This window comes from Musca autumnalis, unplaced genomic scaffold (genome assembly GCF_047663935.1).
Source record: "Musca autumnalis isolate F117 unplaced genomic scaffold, ASM4766393v1 scaffold_1, whole genome shotgun sequence".
In the NCBI taxonomy this organism is placed as follows: Eukaryota; Metazoa; Arthropoda; class Insecta; order Diptera; family Muscidae; genus Musca; species Musca autumnalis.
In genome coordinates, this window is record NW_027411644.1 from 222,179,382 (window position 1) to 222,201,662 (window position 22,281).

A 22,281-nucleotide genomic window follows, 5' to 3' on the forward strand; every position below is an offset into this window, starting at 1 on the left:
CTGAGTTTTGTAAAAGTTTGAGAATTATTTTTTAAGATTTGTAACCTTAGTTGGAGCCGGCAGGGTTTTTGGAACTTCTGGACTATTATCTCAGGAAGTATGACTTACCCCGGGAAAGGGACCATAGTACCGTAAAAAGAACCTTCTTCAAAAAAAGAAAATAATAATCAAATAGATCCGATACGGGTCCTTAAATTGCACTTTTCCCAAATTTTGTGTGGGAGGTACTCGAAGGACGGACCGATATAGTCCATATTCCGACCTGACACATGACTGGAAGAAATAATACGATGTGTAAAGTTTCGACCAATCAGAAAATCCCCTTGAGAGTTAACTTGCGGATTTGCAGCGCAAGTACAATCTGCTGAAAAAAATTCAAAACGATTCTAGAGGACTCTTAAATTTCCCTTTTCCGAATTTTGTGTGGGAGGTATCCTAAGGACCGATATAGTCTTATCCGACCTATATCTGGAAGAAATAATAATATATGGAAAGTTTGGAGCAAATCGATTGCTCACTTCGCCAGTTATCGTTCACACAATTTTTCGAAAACAATTTTGAACTTTTTTGGGGGGGGGGTGGACCGACATAGCCTACATTCGAACTTAAACAAAGTTTATTCAAAATGTTACATTGTATAAAATTTGTTTCTAATCGGTAGATACATTCGAGAGTTATCGTGCGCACCAGTCAGCTAGACATTAAGAGAGACAGATGAACGGACAGCGCTAAATAGACTCCAAATTGTCTGAAACGAATTTCGTCCAAATATACTTGGGGTCTAAAACCAATATTGCGATGAGACACATCTTTGGTCGTATTTTGTTTGTATCCCTTTTACCCTAAATCCTAAGGTATAAAATAGGTGGCGAGGCGACCCCATGTTGCAATATTTGTATAAAAATCCAATTTGACAACTGAACTGAAAGTTTCTCTGTCATAATAGAGACAATTTGTAGCATGGGAGGAAATTGTGATTCTCTACACAAAACACATTATATATCGGGCAGTAGGTGCGTTATATAGCAGACACATTATTGCAATTTGCATCAGGGCAATGATCAGTAGTTATTTTTCCATATGTAGGCTACTTTGCCGTTATATGCCCTCCAGGAATGAAAATATGGACCAAAAATAAAATTTGTATATTTTTCATACAAAAGTAATGGCCTAAGTCAACCGCTAAATAATATCAGATAATCATGCAAAATTATAGGCATTTTCTTCAACCTAAACTCTTACTTCGTGCAAAATTTCGTGACTACACTACAAACAAAAAACTGGATATATTAGGCTGTAACTCTGTTATCTGATCACGTACATCAACATAATTGACATCAATTGAAAGGTCAAGAGATCGTCTTCCAAATATAGCTCACGAGTGGGGAAGGTGTCTTTCAGGAACGAAGATATAAGCTGTTTATTAAAAATTTTCACAATTTTCACACAAAAGTTATGATTCATTTAACCCTCTAAATATTATCTGAACGCCATCTCAAATTGCAAGCTTCCTCTTTGTCATATACTCTTACCTTATTTAAAATTTCGAGGCGATCGAACTGTTATTGCGACCTACAGAGCAGCTGCAAAATCGGATAAAAATTATGTTTTTGGTCCATTTAACCCGCTAAATATTTCACGATCATCACCAATTAAAATAGCGATCTATTCTGATGTGAAACCGACCTCCATACCAAATTTCGTGACGATCGGTCCATAATTGCGGCTTGGAGTTTGATTACAATATATAATGGACAGACGGACACACGGACGGACGGACGGACGGACGGACGGACACACATCTCAAAAACGCTTTATCTCGCCGAGATATGAAGTTTGGTATACCACATTGGGGGTCTTCGACGAATATTTCGCGGTGTTACATGAATTTTTCCCAAAACAAACTTATAATACCCTTTCCACATAGTGGTGTAGTGTATAAAAATGGTATTACAATATACATATAACCATATTTTATTATCCTACACCACACTGTGGTAAGGAGTCTAGTAACATATAATAAAAAAGCGATGTCAAACGGCCAACAATCTTAATATGGGACACTTTGAAGTTTTTTTTGATAATTTATTCTAATTTAGTAGTAAATTTTGCGAGTTTTATGACGATTTTCGGCCAATAACTGTTTGCATATTTTGCATATCTTTGCATATTTTTTGGATATTTTGCATATTTTTTGAATATTTGGTATATTTATACCCTACACCACTATGTGGAAAGGGTATTATAAGTTTGTTTTGGGAAAAATGCATGTAACACCGCGAAATATTCGTCGGAGACTCCCAATCTTCATATCTCGGCGAGATAAAGCGATTTTGAGATGTGTGTCCGTCCGTCCGTCCGTCCATCCGTGTGTCCGTCTGTCCATTATAAATTGTAATCAAACTCCAGGCCGCAATTATGGACCGACCGTCACGAAATTTGGTATGGAGGTCGGTTTCACATCAGAATAGATCGCTATTTTAATTGGTGATGATCGTGAAATATTTAGCGGGTGAAATGGACCAAAAACATAATTTTTATCCGATTTTTTAGCTGCTCTGTTGGTCGCAATAATAGTCCGATCGCCTCGTAATTTTAAATAAGGTAAGAGTATATGACAATGATGAAGCTTGCAATTTGAGATGGCGATCATATAATATTTAGAGGGTCAAATGGACCAGAACTTTTGTGTGAAAATTGTGAAAATTTTTAATATCTTATATCTTATATCTTATATCTTTGTTCCTGAAAGACACATTCCCCACTCGTGAGATAAATTTGGAAGACGATCTCTTGACCTTTGAATTGATGTCAATTATGTTGATGTACGTGATCAGATAACAGAGTTACAGCCTAATATATCCAGTTTTTTGTTTGTGGTGTAATCATAAACCCGCTAGAGGTCGCAATTATAGCTCAATAGTCACGAAACTTTGCACAGGGTAAGAGTTTAGGTTGAAGAAAATGCCTATAATTTTGCATGATGATCTGATATTATTTAGCGGTTGAAATAAACCATTACTTTTGTATGAAAACTATACAAATTTTGTTTTTGGTCCATATTTTCATTCCTGGAGGGCATATACCGACAAAGTAGCCTACATATGGAAAAATAACTACTGATCTTTCCCCAGATGCAAATTGCAATAATGTGTCTGCTAGATAACGCACCTACTGCCTGATATATAATGTGTTTTGTGTAGAGAACCACAATTTCCTCCCATGCTACAAATTGTCTCTATCTATATCGGTCCTTAGGGTACCTCCCACACAAACTTCGGAAAAGGGATATTTAAGAATCCTCTCGAATTTGTTTCAGCAGATTGTACTTGCGAAAATCCGCAAGTTAACTCTCAAGGGGATTTTCTGATTGGTCGAAACTTTACACATCGTATTATTTCATCTAATCATGTATCAGGTTGGAATATGAACTATATCGGTCCGTCCTTCGAGTACCTCCCACACAAAAAATTTGGGATCTATTTGATTATAATTATTTTTTTTCTTTGAAGAAGGTTCTTTTCACGGTCCCTATTCTGGTCCCTTTTCCGGGGTAAGTCATACTTCCTTAGATAATAGTCCAGAAGTTCTAAAAACCCCTGCCGGCTCCAACTAAAATTACAAATCTGAAAAAATAATTCTCAATCTTTTACAAAATTCAGATTTTAGCTTACTAAAATTGATTTGGTATAGCCCCATAGCCCCGTATTTTGAAGCAAACTCGTGTTACAAAATAAATATATTTTTAGAGGCTCAAGGTATATCACAGTTAGCGCAGCTGACTTATACTACCTTCTTTGCTGTGTAATTGAATATGAATAATTTTGGGATCTATAAATTTGTTTGCATGCAAAATTTTGGAATTTCTATTCATTGTTAGTTATTTCTACCGGTATAACATATACTTTAGATATCAGAATATATGCCCACAATGAACAATTTTCGAAGCATATGTGAGCTACAAGTGCACAATTTTGGACGATAGATCTTTAATAAACTCGCAATTTTCCCAATTATCAAATATACCAAATTGCGTGGTATATATATTTATTTATTTTAGGTCTATTCCAAAAAGGAACCTGATATTCAAAGACAATTTGAAGATGTTGCAGGAGGAGCTAATCGATGTGAATTTTCCAATTTTCGAATATTATTAAGAAATGTATAATTTATATATTTTTCCACAAACATCCCAGTAAAGACAAGGGAGGCTTCTCTTATATCAATGGATTCATATTAAGTTATTGATATGGGACCTAGTTTTTATCGCCGAGTCCGAACGGCGTGTCCTAAGTTGCCACTTGTAGAGACGTTTTTCATGGCTGAAATACACAGGAAATATTACTAAGGGGTATTTTGCCACCGTAGACAATTCGATGGGCATCGAAGGCAGTGCAAGGCAGTTGCACATAGCTAATTCCTACAGGTTGTGGTGTAGGGTATCACATGGTCGGCCCCGTCCGACTATAGCCTTTGCTTACTTGTTTTTTTCATATTTTGTGGATATGAAAAATATGCAAATATGCAAAAAAAAAGAAAAATACAAAATATGACCCTGAAATTGAATTCAGATTTCTTTGAAACGAATTTTGGTCCAATCAGAATCTTCGTATCTTTATTATTAAAAAAATATGCAAAATCCGATGTCTACTAATAAGTAATCGATTATTTTTTAAGATTTAAATCGTCTACTTGTCCTGTACTGTTATACATTTTAATTAACAATAAAACCGCAATTTCGGCTATCAATTTAAATTACAATGGCAATTTACCTGGGCATGGCAATATGTTAATTAATTTAGCGTGTTAAGGGGGGAAAACAACAACCACAATAACAATCTGGTTTATTCATATTTACAAAATGTCTGACAGTGTGTGTATGTATAGATTCTACACATATACATACATATGCTGCATACAGAATAATCATCATCATTGCATTATGTTTCTCCAATGAATGCATGCAGAGATGGCCGCCAAGAGGATTTTAGTGCTGCTGATAGAAGAAGAATTCACAAGCAATATGTACCAGATCTGTTTATGAGCGGAGATGAATGAACGATTGGACAGAATGAAAAGCTGAGGCATGTTAATTAAGAAGCAAGTGGCATTTATGTGGAAATGTTAATCTGCATGATATGAAAATACCATGTGTGTATGTATGTATAATGTAGTCGTAAATAATGGGCATACCAGACTTGTCAATTACAGGAGTTGTTGTAATTAAAGCAGATTGTTAAAAAAACCTTTAAAATATTTATGTTTGTGTTGCCAGATGTAAGGATCTGTGGATTAAAGTCACAAATAAGTAACATAATATCTTTTCTCAAGGAATGATTTCTATTCAAGACCTTCTTAAAAAACAATTAAATATAAACATAAATTTAGTTAAACTAATGTTTATTTATCCTTATTGTTGAACTTCCAACAATTCATTTTTTTTCACTCATACAGCAAACCTAAATTCCCTTTTATTTCTCGAATATTTAACCCCTGCTGGCTTGCTTTAAATAAATTAGAATGTTAGGTCGACTCCAATATAGACGAAAACACTTTAAGCGGATTAAGTTTTGGCCTTTCATGGTAATGGTTTATTCTAAACACATCATTTAACAATCCCCCACATCCACCTAAAAATTGAAAATTCCAACCACCAAAACATTACCACACATTCACAATAATCTTTGCCACAAAGGATGTAGGACAACCTTTTAGTATTTCAGGTGACATGACGTGCATGTTAACATTTACATTAGAATTATACAACCGACGAACATCCAGACCCACATACTTAGCATCTTGTGTAAATCTCATTTAATCCAGCTATCAATCAAAATGTTGTATGTCAAGCGTATCACACCACAAAAAAAAACTGGCTAAAAAGGTTACACATTAAATCTACCACACGCATACACCTACATTCACACATATTAGTTATGTTTATTATAATATCCATATTTTTTACATACGAGACCAAAGAATGCATATACCCGTACTATAAGGTGTACGCATTTTACAGACATACCCAGCAATGCCATTACCAAATAAAGGGTGTTTATCCCTCGTATCCCTATATGATATTTTGATGAGTTTTTACCTAAGATTACATAAAATCTTAATTATAAAGTGATTCGATAAAAAGCTTCCACACAAAAAGCTGTTAAAGTTTTTATTTTTAAGAACTTTTGACAATGTTTGAAGTCACTGTATGCAAATACTTAACTTAAAACAAACCAAAATGGCATAACCGTTTGTTTCTCACTAACTTTATCATCGTATTATTCAGGATTTCTGAGCCGGACCTTCTTACATAGCTCAACGTTTTTATAGCCCCTTCAAGCTGACAATGTTCAAAGCTTAAAGATTTTTTGCCAGTCGAGCTCAATTTCGGTTTTACTGAGTTTTAATTTCAAAGTCGGCTCCAGAGTCGGAGTCGAAATAAAAATGACTCGACTCCGAAACCCTGGTATTATTGTACCCTCAGCATTTATACCCTACACTTTCATATGGGAAAAATGTGCCTCATCTAAGTAATAGTTTTAGACCAATTTTTTGCCTGCCAATTCTGCGTGCACCGCCATGTGGTTCGAATTTATACGCCTTTTTAGCGGGTTCATCATCGCTTATTCTTATTATATGGCCTAGCCAACGCAATCGCTGCATCTCGATACGTTTAACTATATTGATGTCGTTGTATAGCAGATACAGCACGTGGTTCATGCGACGTCGATATTCACCGTCAACGCAGATTGGTCCGTAGATCTTTTGAAGAATTTTTTCTCAAACACACCAAGCACTGCCTTATCTGCTTGCGCAAGTACCCAGGCTTGGGAACTATACATCAGCACGGGTAGTATCAGTGTTTGGCTTGCTTCGCTGAGTCTGTAGAAGGAGTAAACGAAGCTGCCAGGTTTCGTAAGATTCTATCCAAGGATCCCAAACCCATGGGTAGCATCAAACGAGAAAACGGCACGTGGACTAACTCTGGTCTAGAGACTCTAAATCTGCTGTCTGAAGTGCATTTTCCAGGCTGTACTGACCTAGAGAGTGACTCTCAACGAACGAGTCACAATCAGGGCTGTACGGCACAGGACGAGCAACTGATTGACAGCTTAACTAGCATCCCAAGAATAAAATGGGCGATAGACAGCTTCCAACCCTATAAGTCTCCTGGACCGGATGGCATTATCCCGGCCATGCTGCAGAATGCAGCTGACTCGGTACTGGCAACCATAAAGGAAATTTACAGGACCTGCCTGCATCTGTCGTACATACCTAACTCATGGAAGGAGGTAACGGTAACTTACATTCCCAAAGCTGGGAAGCCTAGTCACACACTACCTAAAGACTATAGACCTATTAGTCTTTCTTCCTTCCTCCTCAAAACTCTAGAGAGGCTACTCGACCACGTCATACGGTCTCATCTAGATTCCAATACTATAAGCAACTCGCAGCACGCCTATATTAAAGGCAAGTCGGTGGACACCGCCTTACATGAGGTGGTTGGATATATTGAGAGGAATATGGAGGGTTCGTGCTTCACACTTGCAGCCTTCCTCGACATAGAGGGAGCCTTCAACAATGTGAAGCTGGAATCCATTCATAATTCGCAGGAGTTTCCTCTATCCTTGTTAGGTGGGTTGATGAAATGCTGAAGAGTAGAATCATCAACTCCCATCTAGGAGAGAGTTCCGTAAGGAAAAAGGTTTGCAGGGGTACGCCTCAAGGAGGAGTTTTATCACCCCTCCTCTGGCTCCTTGTAATAAACGAAATTCTTGTGAATTTCAACCAACTAAGGACAAAGGTGGTAGCCTATGCTGGCGATGTTGTTATCCTCATAAGCGGCAAATTCTTGTCGACTATATCAGACCTTATGCGACGTGCTTTAGTGCAGCTGTCTCGCTGGGCTCGCACCAATGGACTTGGTGTGAATCCAACGAAGACCGAGCTCGTACTCTACACGAAGAAGCGCAAAATTCCCGATTTCCCGCTACCAGAGCTGGATGGTGTTGCCCTAAAACTCTCATCGGAAGCCAAATACCTCGGTGTTATCCTGGACCAACGCTTAAATTGGAAAAGGAATACTGAGGAGAGGGTTAAGAGGGGTTTTATGGCACTCTATTCCTGTAAGAACTCCATTGGTAAAAATTGGGGTCTCAAACCAAAGATCATACACTGGTTGTATGATACCGTGGTTCTCCCAATCCTTACCTATGGAGGGCTTGTCTGGTGGCATGCACTCGGGAACAGTGCACTTCTGTCCAAATTATCTAGTGTTCAAAGAGCCGCATCTCTGCTAATCTCTGGTGCCATTAGAAGTACACCTCAAGCCGCCCTGAATGTGATACTGGATCTCCAACATCTGGACATCACTATCAACTTTCAGGCGGCGAGAACGGCTTTCAGGCTTAGAGAGGCAGGTATGTGGCAGTGTTCACGATTTGGACATGCAAAGGTCCTCTTCCCCTTCACCGATTTACTTGAGTCCAGTGGACCCGATCACATCAGTGATTATATACCCACTGCACTCAATTTCAACCAAATTAACGTCATAATCCCAAGCAGAGATGCCTAGTCTAGTGGTAGCCCTCCTCTTGGCGGTCTGGCCATCTACACAGACGGTTCAAAGATGGAGGATGGCACAGGTGCCGGGGTCTTCTGCGAAAACCCACAAATTAAGCAATCCTTCAAACTCAACGATAACTGCAGCGTCTTTCAGGCAGAGATTTTTGCAATTAGGAAAGCAGCGGAGATGATCAAAGAACTTGGGAGTGTCCTGAAAGGACCGGTGACTATTTTTGTCGTTAGTCAAGCGACCCTTAAGGCTCTCAAGTCATGGACCATAAACTCAAAAGCTATCCTCGATTGCAAAAACGCTCTGCTTGAAGTACGCGACTTCGTTGATCTTTGCTGGGTTCCAGGACACAGTGATATAAAGGGAAACGAAGAGACGGATGAACTAGCACGGGGTGGCTCTCAGTCGACTGACTTACCAGTCGAGTCATCTATCAGACCACCAAAGTGCTACTACATCCGGAAACTTCGAGGTTACTTCCATTAGAAGGCGGGGCAAAGATGGCAAATGGAAACTGGCTGTAAGGTATCCAAGGCAATCTGGCCCAGCTATTCTCAGCATAGAACCAACTCTCTTTTCTCACTAAATAAGTTAGGGATAAAGATCACTGTAGGTCTCGGTACCGGACACAACTTGGTCAGGTCCCTAACTTCTAGATGGGACAACAGTAGTGTAGACTACTGTAGGCTATGTCAAGATCCAGAAGAAACAGAGACGGTCGAACATCTACTATGTAGGTGGCCCTCGTTACTCACGAGGAGACATCGATTCTTCGGTAGATATGAGATAAATACTCTGACCTTCTTCTCCGACATAGACCCCATCTACTTGTACCAATTTGCCAAAAACCTCACATGGCTGGCAAACAAAACTAATTAATCATTGTTTTTTCTTTCTCCTTCACACAGGGGGATAGAAATCGGCTCAACACTGAACAACACCCTCAGCGGCAACACACCCACATCACATCCACTACATCATCATCTTTGTCACAAATCACAGCAGCCGCGCATCCATATACATTACTCATCGCACCCATCACACCAAACCACTTTACACCAACAAACCGGAAATAAACCAACCACCTCATATTACTTCAGAACAAAACAGGCACCACCCTCAACACCCATCTTATAAATCAGCATCCATCATCATCATATCCAACCCATCAAAACCACTCTACAATTATAAACTTACATCCACCATCACAACCTCAGCAACAACCTATAAACGCACACTAATCATCACAGCATCACCTACATACTCAACTTCACAACAAATCCGCAATAGTCCAGCATCTATCATCATCACACAGTTTCTCTAAGGATGATCACAATGGACCTCAAGGTCTCCGAGTGAAGTAGCTGCCAACAACGGTAGCTGCGCGTCCTAAAACCAAACCATCAGTGTTTTGTAAAGCGTTATTTTTGTTGGACGAGTTGTGACTTTGCTTTTGAACTGCTTACTTAAGCCAAAGTATCATCTGTTGGCCAATACAATTCTTCTTTTTATTTCACAACTGATGTCGTTTGTTGTGTTTATATGAAGTCTTTTACTATCTCAAAATTATAGGAACCAACTTCAACAGTTGGTCCGATCTCAATGGACGCATTGCGCGTCGACATGAACTTGGTCTTCTCGCCGTTTACCGCCAGACCCACTTTAGCAGATTCTCCTTCGACCTTCATAAAGGTATCTGTTACTTCTTTTACTGCTCGTACCATGATGTCTATATCATCAGCATAAGCAAGTAACATGTGGCTATTGGTGTAGATTGTGCCACTTCTTTTGACGTTTGCCTCTCGTATAACCTTTTCTAGCAGGATGTTGAAAAGATCACACGAAAGGTTGTCTCCTTGCCTGAAACCTCTTTTGGTACAAAACTCTTCCGAGAGGTTCTTTCCTATTTTAACTGAAGATCTTGTGTCTCAGTTTGAGTCATTTTACAAAGCCGAATGAGCTTTGCGAGGATACCAAATTCAGACATGGCTTGGAAAACCTTTGAACGTAGCGGGCTGTCGAAGGCTGCTTTATAATCGATCTGCATCTCTTGGGTCTTCTCAGGATTTGCCGCAGGGTAAATATCTGGTCAATGGTGGAATTGCCATGTCTAAAGCTGCATTGGTATGGTCCAATTATTTTATTGACCATGGGCTTTAGTCGTTCGCACAATATCCCTGGCACTAGCTTATAGGCGATAGGGAGAAGACTTATGCCCCTATAGTTGGAGCATAAAGTCTTATCTCCTTTCTTATGGACGGGACACAGGATGCTCAGCTTCCAATCGTCGGGTACGCGCTCTTCCTGCCAGATGGAGCTAACTAGCTGATGCATACACCTTATCAGCGTGTCGCCTCCGGTTTTAAACAGCTCGGCGGGCAGGCCATCAGCTCCTGCTGCCTTATACCTCATCATGGCCGGGTGGTATACATTCAATACAATCTTCTGGGATTGGATCTGTGGTATCTTCGTCGACTTCGCTACTATTGGATACCAACAGTTTGGAAATATGCTCTTTCCATATCCTTAGCACACTATATGTATCAGTTAGGTAACCTAGTACCTTGCTGGTGTCTACAGGAGGATGTGCCAGTTCCAAAGCCATCAGTTTCACTCTTTGGTAGAATTTTCTGACTTCATTCTGTCTCCTGTACATCTCGATTTGTTCACACTTCCGCTTTTCACACTCCGCTTTTTTCGGCGAAAAAGACGTTTCTCCTCTCTCCTTTTCTCCCGATACCTCTCTCGTGCGCTACGCGTTGCTACTGATTGTAAAGTAGCCCTATGTGCCGCATTTTTCTCTTCGGCAGCAGCACGACACTCCTGGCCATACCATGGATTCCTTGGTGGAGGTCTCTGGTATCCAAGTATTGATTTTGCGGCTGTTTGCATGGAGTGGGCAATGTCTTGCCATTGTCCTGATAAGTTATCCGTACAAGGAGTACTTTGATTAAGCAGTTGGGCCAGTTGAGTGGAATATGCTGTGGCTATCTGTTGCGATTTCAGCTAACCGATGTCCAACTTCCGTGTTGCGTCTGTTCGCACTTTGCTTGCTACGTTTAATCTGGTGCGTAACTTTGCTGCAACAAGATAGTGGTCCTCGGAACGATCGTACATCCAACACCATCCATTTATCACAACGTGATCAATTTGATTTCTTGTTCTTTGATCTGGCGACAGCCAGGCGTCCTTATCAATATCCAGATGCATAAATCTGGTACTGCTAACTACCATGTTTCTTGCAGCTGCAAAGTCTATCAGTCTCCTGGCATACTGGTCAAAAAGTTATACGATGACCCACTGAAATGACTAGTGGGCGCGATATCTATCTATCTATCTATCTATCTATCTATCTATCTATCTATCTATCTATCTATCTATCTATCTATCTATCTATCTATCTATCTATCTATCTATCTATCTATCTATCTATCTATCTATCGAAAAGATATGACTCCCAAAATAGGATCCACTTCCACAATGGACTATGTCGGTCCATTCCTTTTAGTACCTCCTCCGCAACACTTTTGAAATTTAATCCTAATCCACATTTTTGTCGGCAAGTTCAAATGTCCCAAAAATTTCCACAAAATTCTGAAAAGACCCTAAATGTATTCGATCTGTCCGTAGATGAAAGTTTCAATTCACATAGGCTGAGGGTATATCTTTGTCGGCAAAGTTGACTGATGCTTTTTTATTTGTTACATACATATCATTTTATATTATATATAACTTTATTTCATATATCATAAAAATTAAAATATTTAAATGGAACAAAAGTTATTTTAGTTATTAATAGGCAAATGGTCATTCTTACGTGCATTTCATATTTTGTATTTAAAAAAAAAAGAAAGAAAAGAAAGAAAGAAAAAATTTCAAAGTGGGTTTTGCGGAAACTTTTTTATAAGGCAAAAGTTCATTCATTCTGACTACAGAAATTAATTTTTGAGAAAAAATGCCAAAAAGTCATAGCCCTAGTGTTTATATTAATTTTTATAGTAGGTTATTTGGCTCAAGTGGCTTCCATTTTTTTATTGCTGGAACATGGACATTAGAGAAACAAATACGAGAAGTTGCTGATGTTCTTGTAAGCATTTAAACAACCCTTAATGTTCGTATGTATGGCGCAGAGTGTAGTGTGTTTAGCTAAAAATTAGAAATTCACATGTTCAAATCCGGAATGCAAGTAATGGGAATTTATCCTGTGTGGCTGATGAATGTGACAAGCAAAAAGTTTAATTGTAACATATACATACATATATATGTATGTGTATATGTGATGCATGTACTGGAGAGGTAACAATTTTTCCTTGCAAATAGAGTTCTTTAACGAAATATAAAATACCGAAATTCTAGCTACACTACAACCATATGTTTCTATGTATATGAATTCACCTGTATATTTGAAATATATATAATACCTAAGAGCCAATTACATGCAAGTGTGTGAGATTGTTTATATGAAAAATGGGAAACATACACATTATAAATTATATACATGGCTGCGTGCGGGAGTGTGTGCGGAAAACCTGTAAACCAGCCACATGAAATATTAAAAACGAAAAGATGAATAAAATTGGTTGGGTGTTGTTGGATGATGTATGCAAGTGTAGTAATATGTATTATGTCCATAAAAGACATAAAGAAAGAACTGTGTTTTTGTGTATGTGTGCCTTTCTGCAGGAGCATATATTACAATCAAGTATGTCATGTTCAGAAAAGAGAATTCATATGATTCACATCATCATCATCATCATCGTCGCCATAATCTCGGCATGATCTTTATTACACTTCAATTCTTAATCTTTGGGATAAACTACCAGCCATCCACTGAGAAACCACAGACACAGTTTACACTCCATTACAATGGTGTAGGGATGAACAATGCATTATAACAATGATTTTCTCATTAATGTCAGTAACACACTAGGGATAACTAGTGAATGAATTTAATAGTGTCACCATCATCTCATCAGCTATTCATTAATGTGTATCTCTGTGTGCATCGGGACATAATGAAATTGGGTGTAAAATTTAAAGTTTTATAATTAACTTTTGTTATCTAAACGAAAAGCTATTTCAAGGATATTGTAAGCGAAATGTGAATAAATTTTCAGGTATGTGATTCGTTATTGCATGGAAAATCTTCGACATTAATTGGTAGTTAAAAACTACACATATTTGTACAAGGAAGAACATAATTACATAGAAAAAGTACAGTAACAAGTAGTAAACATTGATTTTGTGTTTATCTTCATTATACCCTCTTCATCCACTTGTTTGCGCCATCTATTCCTTGGCCTGCCAATTCTGCGTGCACCGCCAAGCGGTTTGTATTTATACGCCGTTTTAGCGGCTTCATCTTCGCCCATTCTTATGATATGGCCTAGCCAACGCAATCGCTGCATCTCGATACGTCTAACTGTATTGATGTCGTTGTATAGCAGATACAGTTCGTTGTTCATGCGACGTCGATATTCACCGTCAACGCAGATTGGTCCGTAGATCTTTCGAAGAATTTTTCTCTCAAACACACCAAGCACTGCCATGTCTGCTTGTGCAGGTACCGAGGCTTCGGAGCCATACATCAGCACCGTTAGTATCAGTGTTTTGTACAGCGTTATTTTTGTTTGACGAGATGTGGCTTTGTTTTTAAACTGCTTACTTAAACCAAAGTAGCATCTGTTGGCCAATACATCTATTCTTTTTATTCCACAACTGATGTCGTTTGTTGTGTTTACTGAGGTGCCGAGGTATACGAAGTTGTTTACAACCTCAAAATTATAGGAACCAACTTCCACAGTTGGTCCGATCACAACGGACGCATTGCGCGTCGACATCATCAGCTTGGTCTTCTCGCCATTTACCGCCAGACCCACTTTAGCAGATTCTCCTTCGACCTTCATAAAGGTATCTGTTACTTCTTTTACTGCTCGTACCATGATGTCTATATCATCAGCATAAGCAAGTAACATGTGGCTATTGGTGTAGATTGTGCCACTTCTTTTGACGTTTGCCTCTCGTATAACCTTTAAAGCAGGATTTTGAAGAGATCACACGGATGGCTGTCTCCTTGTCTGAAACCTCTTTTGGTACAAAACTTTCCTATTTTAACTGAGGATCTCGTGTCAGTTGAAGTCATTTTACAAATCCGGATGAGCTTTGCTGGGATACCAAATTCAGACATGGCTTGGAATGCATTTGAACGCAGCGGACTGTCGAAGGCTGCTTTTAATCGTCAAAAATGTGGTAAGTGTCGATTTGCATCTCTAGGGTCTTCTCCAGGATTTGCCGCAGGGTAAATATGTGGTCAATGGTAGACTTTCCAGGTCTACAGCCGCACTGGTATGGTGCAATTATCTCGTTGACCATAGGCTTTAGTCGTTCTCACAATATCCCTGACACGATCTTGTAGGCAATAGAGAGTAGACGTATGTTAGAGCATACAGTCTTACCTCCCTTCTTGTGGACGGGGCACAGGATACTTAGGTTCCAATCGTCGGGTACTCGTTCTTCCTGCCAGATGGTTCTAACTAGCTGATGAATACACCTTATCAGCGTGTCGCCTCCGGTTTTGAACACCTCGGCTGGTAAGCCATCGGCTCCTGCTGCCTTATTATTCTTCAGCCGATTTATTGCTGTCTTTACCTCATCTTGGCTGGGCGGTATACATTCAATACCATCTTCTGGGATTGAGTCTGTGGTATCTTCGTCGTCTTCGTTGCTTTTGGATATCAACAGGTTTGAAAAATGTTCTTTCCATATCCTGAACACAATATCTGTATCAGTTACCAAACTACCTTGCTGGTCTCTACAGGAGGATGTGCCTGTACCAAAGCCATCAGTTTGCTGCTTGACTCTTTGGTAGAATTTTCGCACTTCATTCTGGTTTCTGTACATCTCGATTTTTTCACACTCCCGCTTTTCCAACTCTCTCTTTTTCCTGCGTAAAAAACGTTCCTCCTCTCTCCTTTTCTCCCGATATCGGGACTGTTGCTACGGACTGTAAAGTAGCCCAATATGCCGCATTTTTTTCTTCGGTAGCAGCACGACACTCCTGATCATACCATGGATTCCTTGGTGGAGGTCTCTGGTATTCAAGTATGGATTTTGCGGCTGTTTGCATGGAGTGGGCAATACTTTGCCATAGCGCTGATATGTTATCGTGATGAGGAGTGCTTTTATTAAGCAATTGGGCTAGTTGAGTGGAATATGCTGTGGCTATCTGTTGTGATTGCAGCTTACCGATGTCTAACTTTCGTGTTGTGTCTGTTCGTACTTTGTTTGCTACGTTTAACCGGGTGCGTACCTTTGCTGCAACATGGTAGTGGTCCGAGTCTGTGTTTGCTCCTCGGAACGAACGCACATCCAACACGCTCGATGAATGTCTTCCATCTATCACAACGTGATCAATTTGATTTCTTGTTTTCTGATCTGGAGACAGCCATGTGCCCATATCGAGATGTTGAAATCTGGTGCTGCTGACTACCATGTTTTTTGCCGCTGCGAAGTCTATCAGCCTCATACCATTGTCAGATGTATCACTGTGTAGACTGAATTTTCCGACTGTTGGGCCAAAGATATTTTCCTTTCCAATTTTGGCATTAAAATCGCTTAGAATAATTTTAATGTCATGGGCAGGACAACGGTCATATGTTTCTTCTAAGCGCTCATAAAATATATCTTTGGTCAGTTCGCCCTTGTCTTCAGTGGGAGCATGAGCGCAAATAAAGCTGATGTTGAAAAATTTTGCTTTTATTAGAATTGTAGCAAGTCTTTCATTCACTGGTGTCAAGCTGGAGACCAGGTGTTTTAACCTCCGACCAACTACAAATCCGTAACCAAACTCATGCTTTATGTCATGTCATCTATGATGCCTTTCCCACTCCATCGTATTTCCTGTATGGCGTAGCGTAGTCTTTGAAAGTTATGAGTTTGGCTCTGAACACTAACACGCCGTGACAACACTTTTTTCCTTGTGTTTTTCAAGGACGTTGGTTCGAGTCGTCGGCTTTCCTTTTTCAGATGCATTATTGATCATAAAGCTCAATTTCCAACGAGAAATTAATTACAAAATTAATACTAAAAAAAAAAGATCTTCGCCTAAAAAGGCAAAATTCTCAAACAATCAAAATCAGCTGAGCCAGGCTGGGGTTTGAATCCACGTCCTTGAAAAACACAAGGAAAAAAGTGTTGTCACGGCGTGTTAGTGTTCAGAGCCAAACTCATAACTTTCAAAGACTACGCTAAGCGTTTGTCATGAAAGCCATACAATTACTGAACAAAACATTCAGAGTTGTAAAAAAACAAATTGCATATGAAAGAGTAAAAGTTAGATGATAGCGAAGCCGTCCCACATCCGATATGTCTGAGGAGCCTTCTTTACCAAAAGGCGAAACATGTCATGTCACATAGTGGTGGGTGTGTGGGTTCGAGTTGTCGGCTTTCATTTTTCAGATGCATTATTGATCATAAAGTTCAATTTCCAACGTGAAAATAATAAAAAATAATAATACTAAAAATTATCTTCGCCTAAAAAGGCAAAATTCTCAAATAAGTATCTTTTTTTACTTATTTTTAATTTAAATATTTAATGTTTTCTTATTATTCTCACCACGTTTTTGCATAATAACAATTTCCATGTCTTTCATTCCAGGTATGTCCATGAAAAGTGTTAAGGAAATATTAAAAAGAAATTCGTCAACACTTAAGTTAAATGTAAGTAAAAACATATAAATTCTGTTATTGAATACATTCAAATACGATGTTCACTCAAACACATAATCGCATAATTACATTTCCTATTGTCAATATTTACCACACAAAAGTTGATTTATTATTTGCTCCTCCTAATAAAAAAATTATTATGTCATTGTTTTGTTAAGCAGAAAAGAGGAAGAAAACGAAATTAGAATTTACAACTAGGGTCAGAGTTCATCAATAAAATTATGATTATAATGTAACTATACATTATTATATGTTTATATATCATGTGATAATATATTCGTGTTGATATATTTTTCAACACATACATATTGTCGTATGCGAAAGAATGGACCGATGTTATGGGGGCCTCCTAGTACGGTGGTCACAATATACCTTTGAACTACCTGTGCAATAGCACCAGTATGAAAGCTAGTCTCGTTGATCTAGAGATCCCCGTGTGCACCCTTGTATCTCTCTATATCTCTCTTTCTCTCGACAGATCACGAAAATTTCTCCTGACGTGCATGGGTGGGGAAGTCTATCCACATATTGTCGCAGTAATGCTCACGTTTCTGCGCTGAAGCACCGTTAAATCCGCCTCCACATTACTATGGTTCACTGGTGTCATGAGGAGGCATACTGTTGCAGTCCTCAGGACGACATCCTAACGGGTTTGAATAGTCCACCACTGCATAGCGCTAAGATTTGCATAACACACTGGCGTCGTATAGCTTTCCACCGACCGGTATATCTTTTTCAGAACCCCAAGGGCTGCTTACCAGCGACTTGTGGACCTAGTTCTTACTTGTGATCTTGTCGTAAAAACAGATTTGCACCCAATATCTTGGGGTAGTTAGTGGTTAGATAAGTACACCATCGACCAGGTTGTAAACAGTGTGACGGTAGATTTAGCAACGAATATTTTCCCAATCCTAAGATGGAAGAGCTGCACTAACTCAGCTATGTAGATATTTAACCTATCACATATGAGGCGCTCAGTGTCAATATGACCTAAGCCACAAGTTCAAAGAAATCAAACTGGTTATACTGATCTAACCGGAAACTTTTGAAATAAATACTATAAAACTTCATATTTCATTAAGTTGGCAGGTAATATAACCTAGTGTTATACAAATCAATAGAGTTTTTTTTTAATTTATTTCCAAAGGTATGGTCAGTTTGATTTTTTTAATATGATGGTTATGCCGTTTTGGCGCTCAGCGCATCATATATCATCATCCGCATATGTTCGTGTACAGTGTGTTTCAGTCATTTTAGTTGATGATTACACTATGGAACACTGAAGATGCAAACAACTTCTAGTATGCATTTTTTGAAAGTACATATTTAGACTACACAGGGCTATATCTACACTTTTTTGCATTTATCAGGCCTTTATCTAAGAAACGAATAGGAATTTGTCCTTGCTGTATTTAGCAATATTGTAGCCCTAAACTAGTAGAACTTATCTTTTAAAAAAAGGCATAAGAAAAACTCCATCTAGGGCATCAACATCTATGAAATATAGAAAATTTTACATAATTGCTGAAATTCTGGTCAGTATCGGCTAAACTATTGGGAGTAGAACCAAGTAACCTTTTGCAAAAATTTTCCAAATAAAGTTCTCAACAATTCTTTAGAACATTCTGAAGCTCTAAAATGCTTACTTCATGTCGATTCAGCGTTATTTTGAATCATATCTTTTACAACACGTATTTCAAAGACAGTTCACACCAACAGTTTATTCTCTCATTTCGGATTTTATTATTTCATTATTGACATTTTTTTTAAATCGTCGTTGAAAAATTTACTGAAAACAACGGCATAGAGGCATTTTACATTCCGGAGAATATTTTTTCAGAAGAAAATATTCAGAAAAAATTAACGGTTTTGAAGATACGGTGCCAAATGTATAAAAATTGTGGAAGTTTTGCATATATTTTGAAATTTGAGGCAATAAATGTAGTTTTTCGAGTTCATTATTTCTCCAAATATTTTATTCTTGTCCTTACCTACAAATTTGCTTTAGAGGTCAGAAGAAGATTCGTATCGGTTTCAGAGATATAGCCCCGAATTTCTTTAAAAACTCACTATTTAACCATGTTTAGATGGGACCATAAAATCCGAGCTGGATCTGACACAACAAAACCCAACTAGGGTTTCTTGTCGTTTGGGTCTGTACTTTCAAAAAATCCTCAGTTCGAATTGTTTGCACAAGATCACCTTAAAAATGTTGTAGAGTGTTATAGGAGGTTTTTGATAGCCTTCGGGTCATTATGTCAGAACAAATTATATCGTTGTACTCAGGAACACAATGACAATTTTCCTCAAAAATCCCATAAACTGCAAATTAGGGAAACATTGGCAACATTTGTTGTTGTTGTTTTAACAGTATAGCATATAATTTTATGTTCACTTTCCTGTTTCATCCGTCTCTGCATCCAATCCAAGAATGTTGCAGCTTTGATGGGTTTTCACCACAAAACTACTGGATTTTTACCATTTTAACCCACCATCCCCGAACGTTGTTGGGTCAAAATGTCTATGGGGTTTCGTGGCACTCACCATCTGTGTGAATGCTATCCAAACCTGCTTGATAGGATTTCTGAATTACTTTCAGGATAATGTGCTATCAAGTACTGCAAAGAGAACATACTATTGTATTGCCGTACTGGAAGACCCCTCGTCTTCTCATGTAGATTGCAGTTCACAGGGCAGTTGTTCCATACTGGAGCAGCAAAGCTTGGTATATAATGCTACCGGCTAGGATTAAAGGAACTAATCCCAACATCTCAGCTATGCGCAGATATTTGGGTATGCGCGGTTGACGTGGCCGTACTATCGAACGTGACCATTTAGATCTTTGGATAGTTAGTGGTTGGAATTCATATGCCATAACCCAGGATACACTGTTCTATACTGATCTCCGTAGTCCGAGTTTATTCCTGGAGCCAAAAACGGCAATATCGGATCAATAAGAGTAGAGCCTTCCACAAATGACATTATTGAATTGCACGAACAACTTGCGTCAAACTTGGCCGGAGGGTAGTCTGTTCGATGTCGTCAGCGCAGAGTACCTGCAAGTATCAAAGTTGAACGGCACCAACACTGTGCAATGCACGGGTTGTTCTAGTTGAATCCTCTACTAATATGTGTAGTGATGCTTACGGAACCCATGCTGATGATCGGTATCTGGAGAGGTATTGCTGATACTGGGGCGGAGTAATGCCTTAAGAGTTTTTGCTACGGGTGACAAAAGCGTAATCGGTCTGCACGATTCACCTTTGCTGGCATTCTTTGATTGTTTAATTGTGTTTGACAGGTTTTATTAGATTGGAACATATTAAAAATTTAAATACATGCATATTTTGACGCAAGCTCAACATTTAAACTTTGATCTTGAATTCCTCTCCAACGTCTGGACCTAATTTGATCACTATTAATGAATCAGACAACAAAAATATGAAAATATCTTTATACGTTTCTGAACCATTGTGCAAGGTTGCTCGTCAAATTGTTGATTAAAATAACTTACACACCACTTCGAATCAATCAGGATAGGGTCGCAAAGGTAACGATGGTTCCATCTTCATTCTTTGTAGGGTTCGTAATCCGGACCACAAGGACTTCCTTTGGTAAAACAATGAAAACAACCCTTACCCGAAAGACTGGACCAATAGAGTCCATTTTCGAACGTAATTGATATTTGCAAGAAATATTTCGATGTTCAAAGTTTGAACAAATCTGTTGGTCCTTTCAATAGCAGGAGGGCATGGAGGGTATATAGCAGTGTTAATCACCACTGGGCTCGCGAGCCGTGTCTGTGTGAACACACACAATCTCAATTGTGGTGAGTTTGAACGTTACTCTCACCACCTATCATCTTCTTTGTTTTAGCAATGAATTAACGCACACGATTTTTATTTAGAGAGGGATAGATAATCTCGTGTGTGTGCCCAACACAAACGCAGCGGTTGAATTTGTTGTTGCTGGTGAACCCTGGTATATAGCCTTAAGGCTTAGAGTATAATGAGTATGCATAAAACCTAGATAACCAATATTATTGAGCCCGGAATTTTATCCACCATCTCCCCTACACTCCTAAAATATATTCTTCTTGGCTTAATGCCAACCTATGCATAGCTATGTTCGTTAGGTGCAGTCCACATATCCTTTTTTCAAACTTTTAAGTTCATCAACAGATTTTCCGATAATGTATTTAGTAATCAATATTTTATTCTTATCAAAATCGAATTTATCTAAAATGCCGTATATCTTCTTGCTTAAGTACTCTGCAGTGAAATTGTCTTCTGAGCACTGTTAGAAATACAATTTTCAGATAAAGGATGTAACACCATCAACTAATATTTCAACCAATCTAACTTAAGTTTTTAAGCCCGGACATGTTGTAGCACAAAGAAGGCACCAACGATGCAAATATCAGCAAATACGTAGCAAACATGCAGAACTATTATGACAAAATGTCTTTCCAACAAAAGTATGCAGATATCTATGTGATTTGCCGTGTTTTTCCCCCACTTTTGCCTGCATTCTTTTTCAGCATTCGTTTTGCTGTTGAAATTTTGTATTCATGTGCAAGAATGTATCAGAAATAAAGGCATGTCTTGAAGGTTACAATAACCCTCTTGAAATTTATGTGTATTTTTATTGAATTCTTTTGCCACCAACAACAACGACGACAAACATGGTAACAAGCAACATCAACCAACGGTAAGTCCTGTTGGCCTTACATCTGACTGACTTTTATGAAATAAAAAAGAAAACAGAAAAGAGGGAAATGTACACGTACATATGTATATACATAGTACTTTGTGTGGAACACAAAAAAGACACACATACCCGCATCCGTACATACATATGTACATAAATAATATTCCTGCATGGCCACCAACCATATCATAATCGTATCGATTTTGTCATAAATTCCAACAAAATATGAAAGTGAAAAGACTTTGTTGAATGGGAGGCAGAAACAGTAA

At 38.6% G+C, this 22,281-nt stretch overlaps 1 protein-coding gene across 8 annotated transcripts in view; it reads left to right on the plus strand.

The window, feature by feature from the left end:
* Positions 1–22,281, plus strand: part of 5-HT7 (5-hydroxytryptamine receptor 7) — a 554,635-nt gene that overhangs the window by 97,711 nt on the left and 434,643 nt on the right. For 3 of the 8 annotated variants that reach the window (XM_073960262.1, XM_073960267.1, XM_073960263.1), the window contains one exon: positions 17,232–17,293. The exons of the other annotated variants lie outside the window; for them this stretch is intronic. The gene's annotated coding sequence lies outside the window, so the exon portion shown is untranslated. The remainder of the gene's footprint in view (positions 1–17,231; positions 17,294–22,281) is intronic. 8 annotated transcript variants of the gene reach the window in all.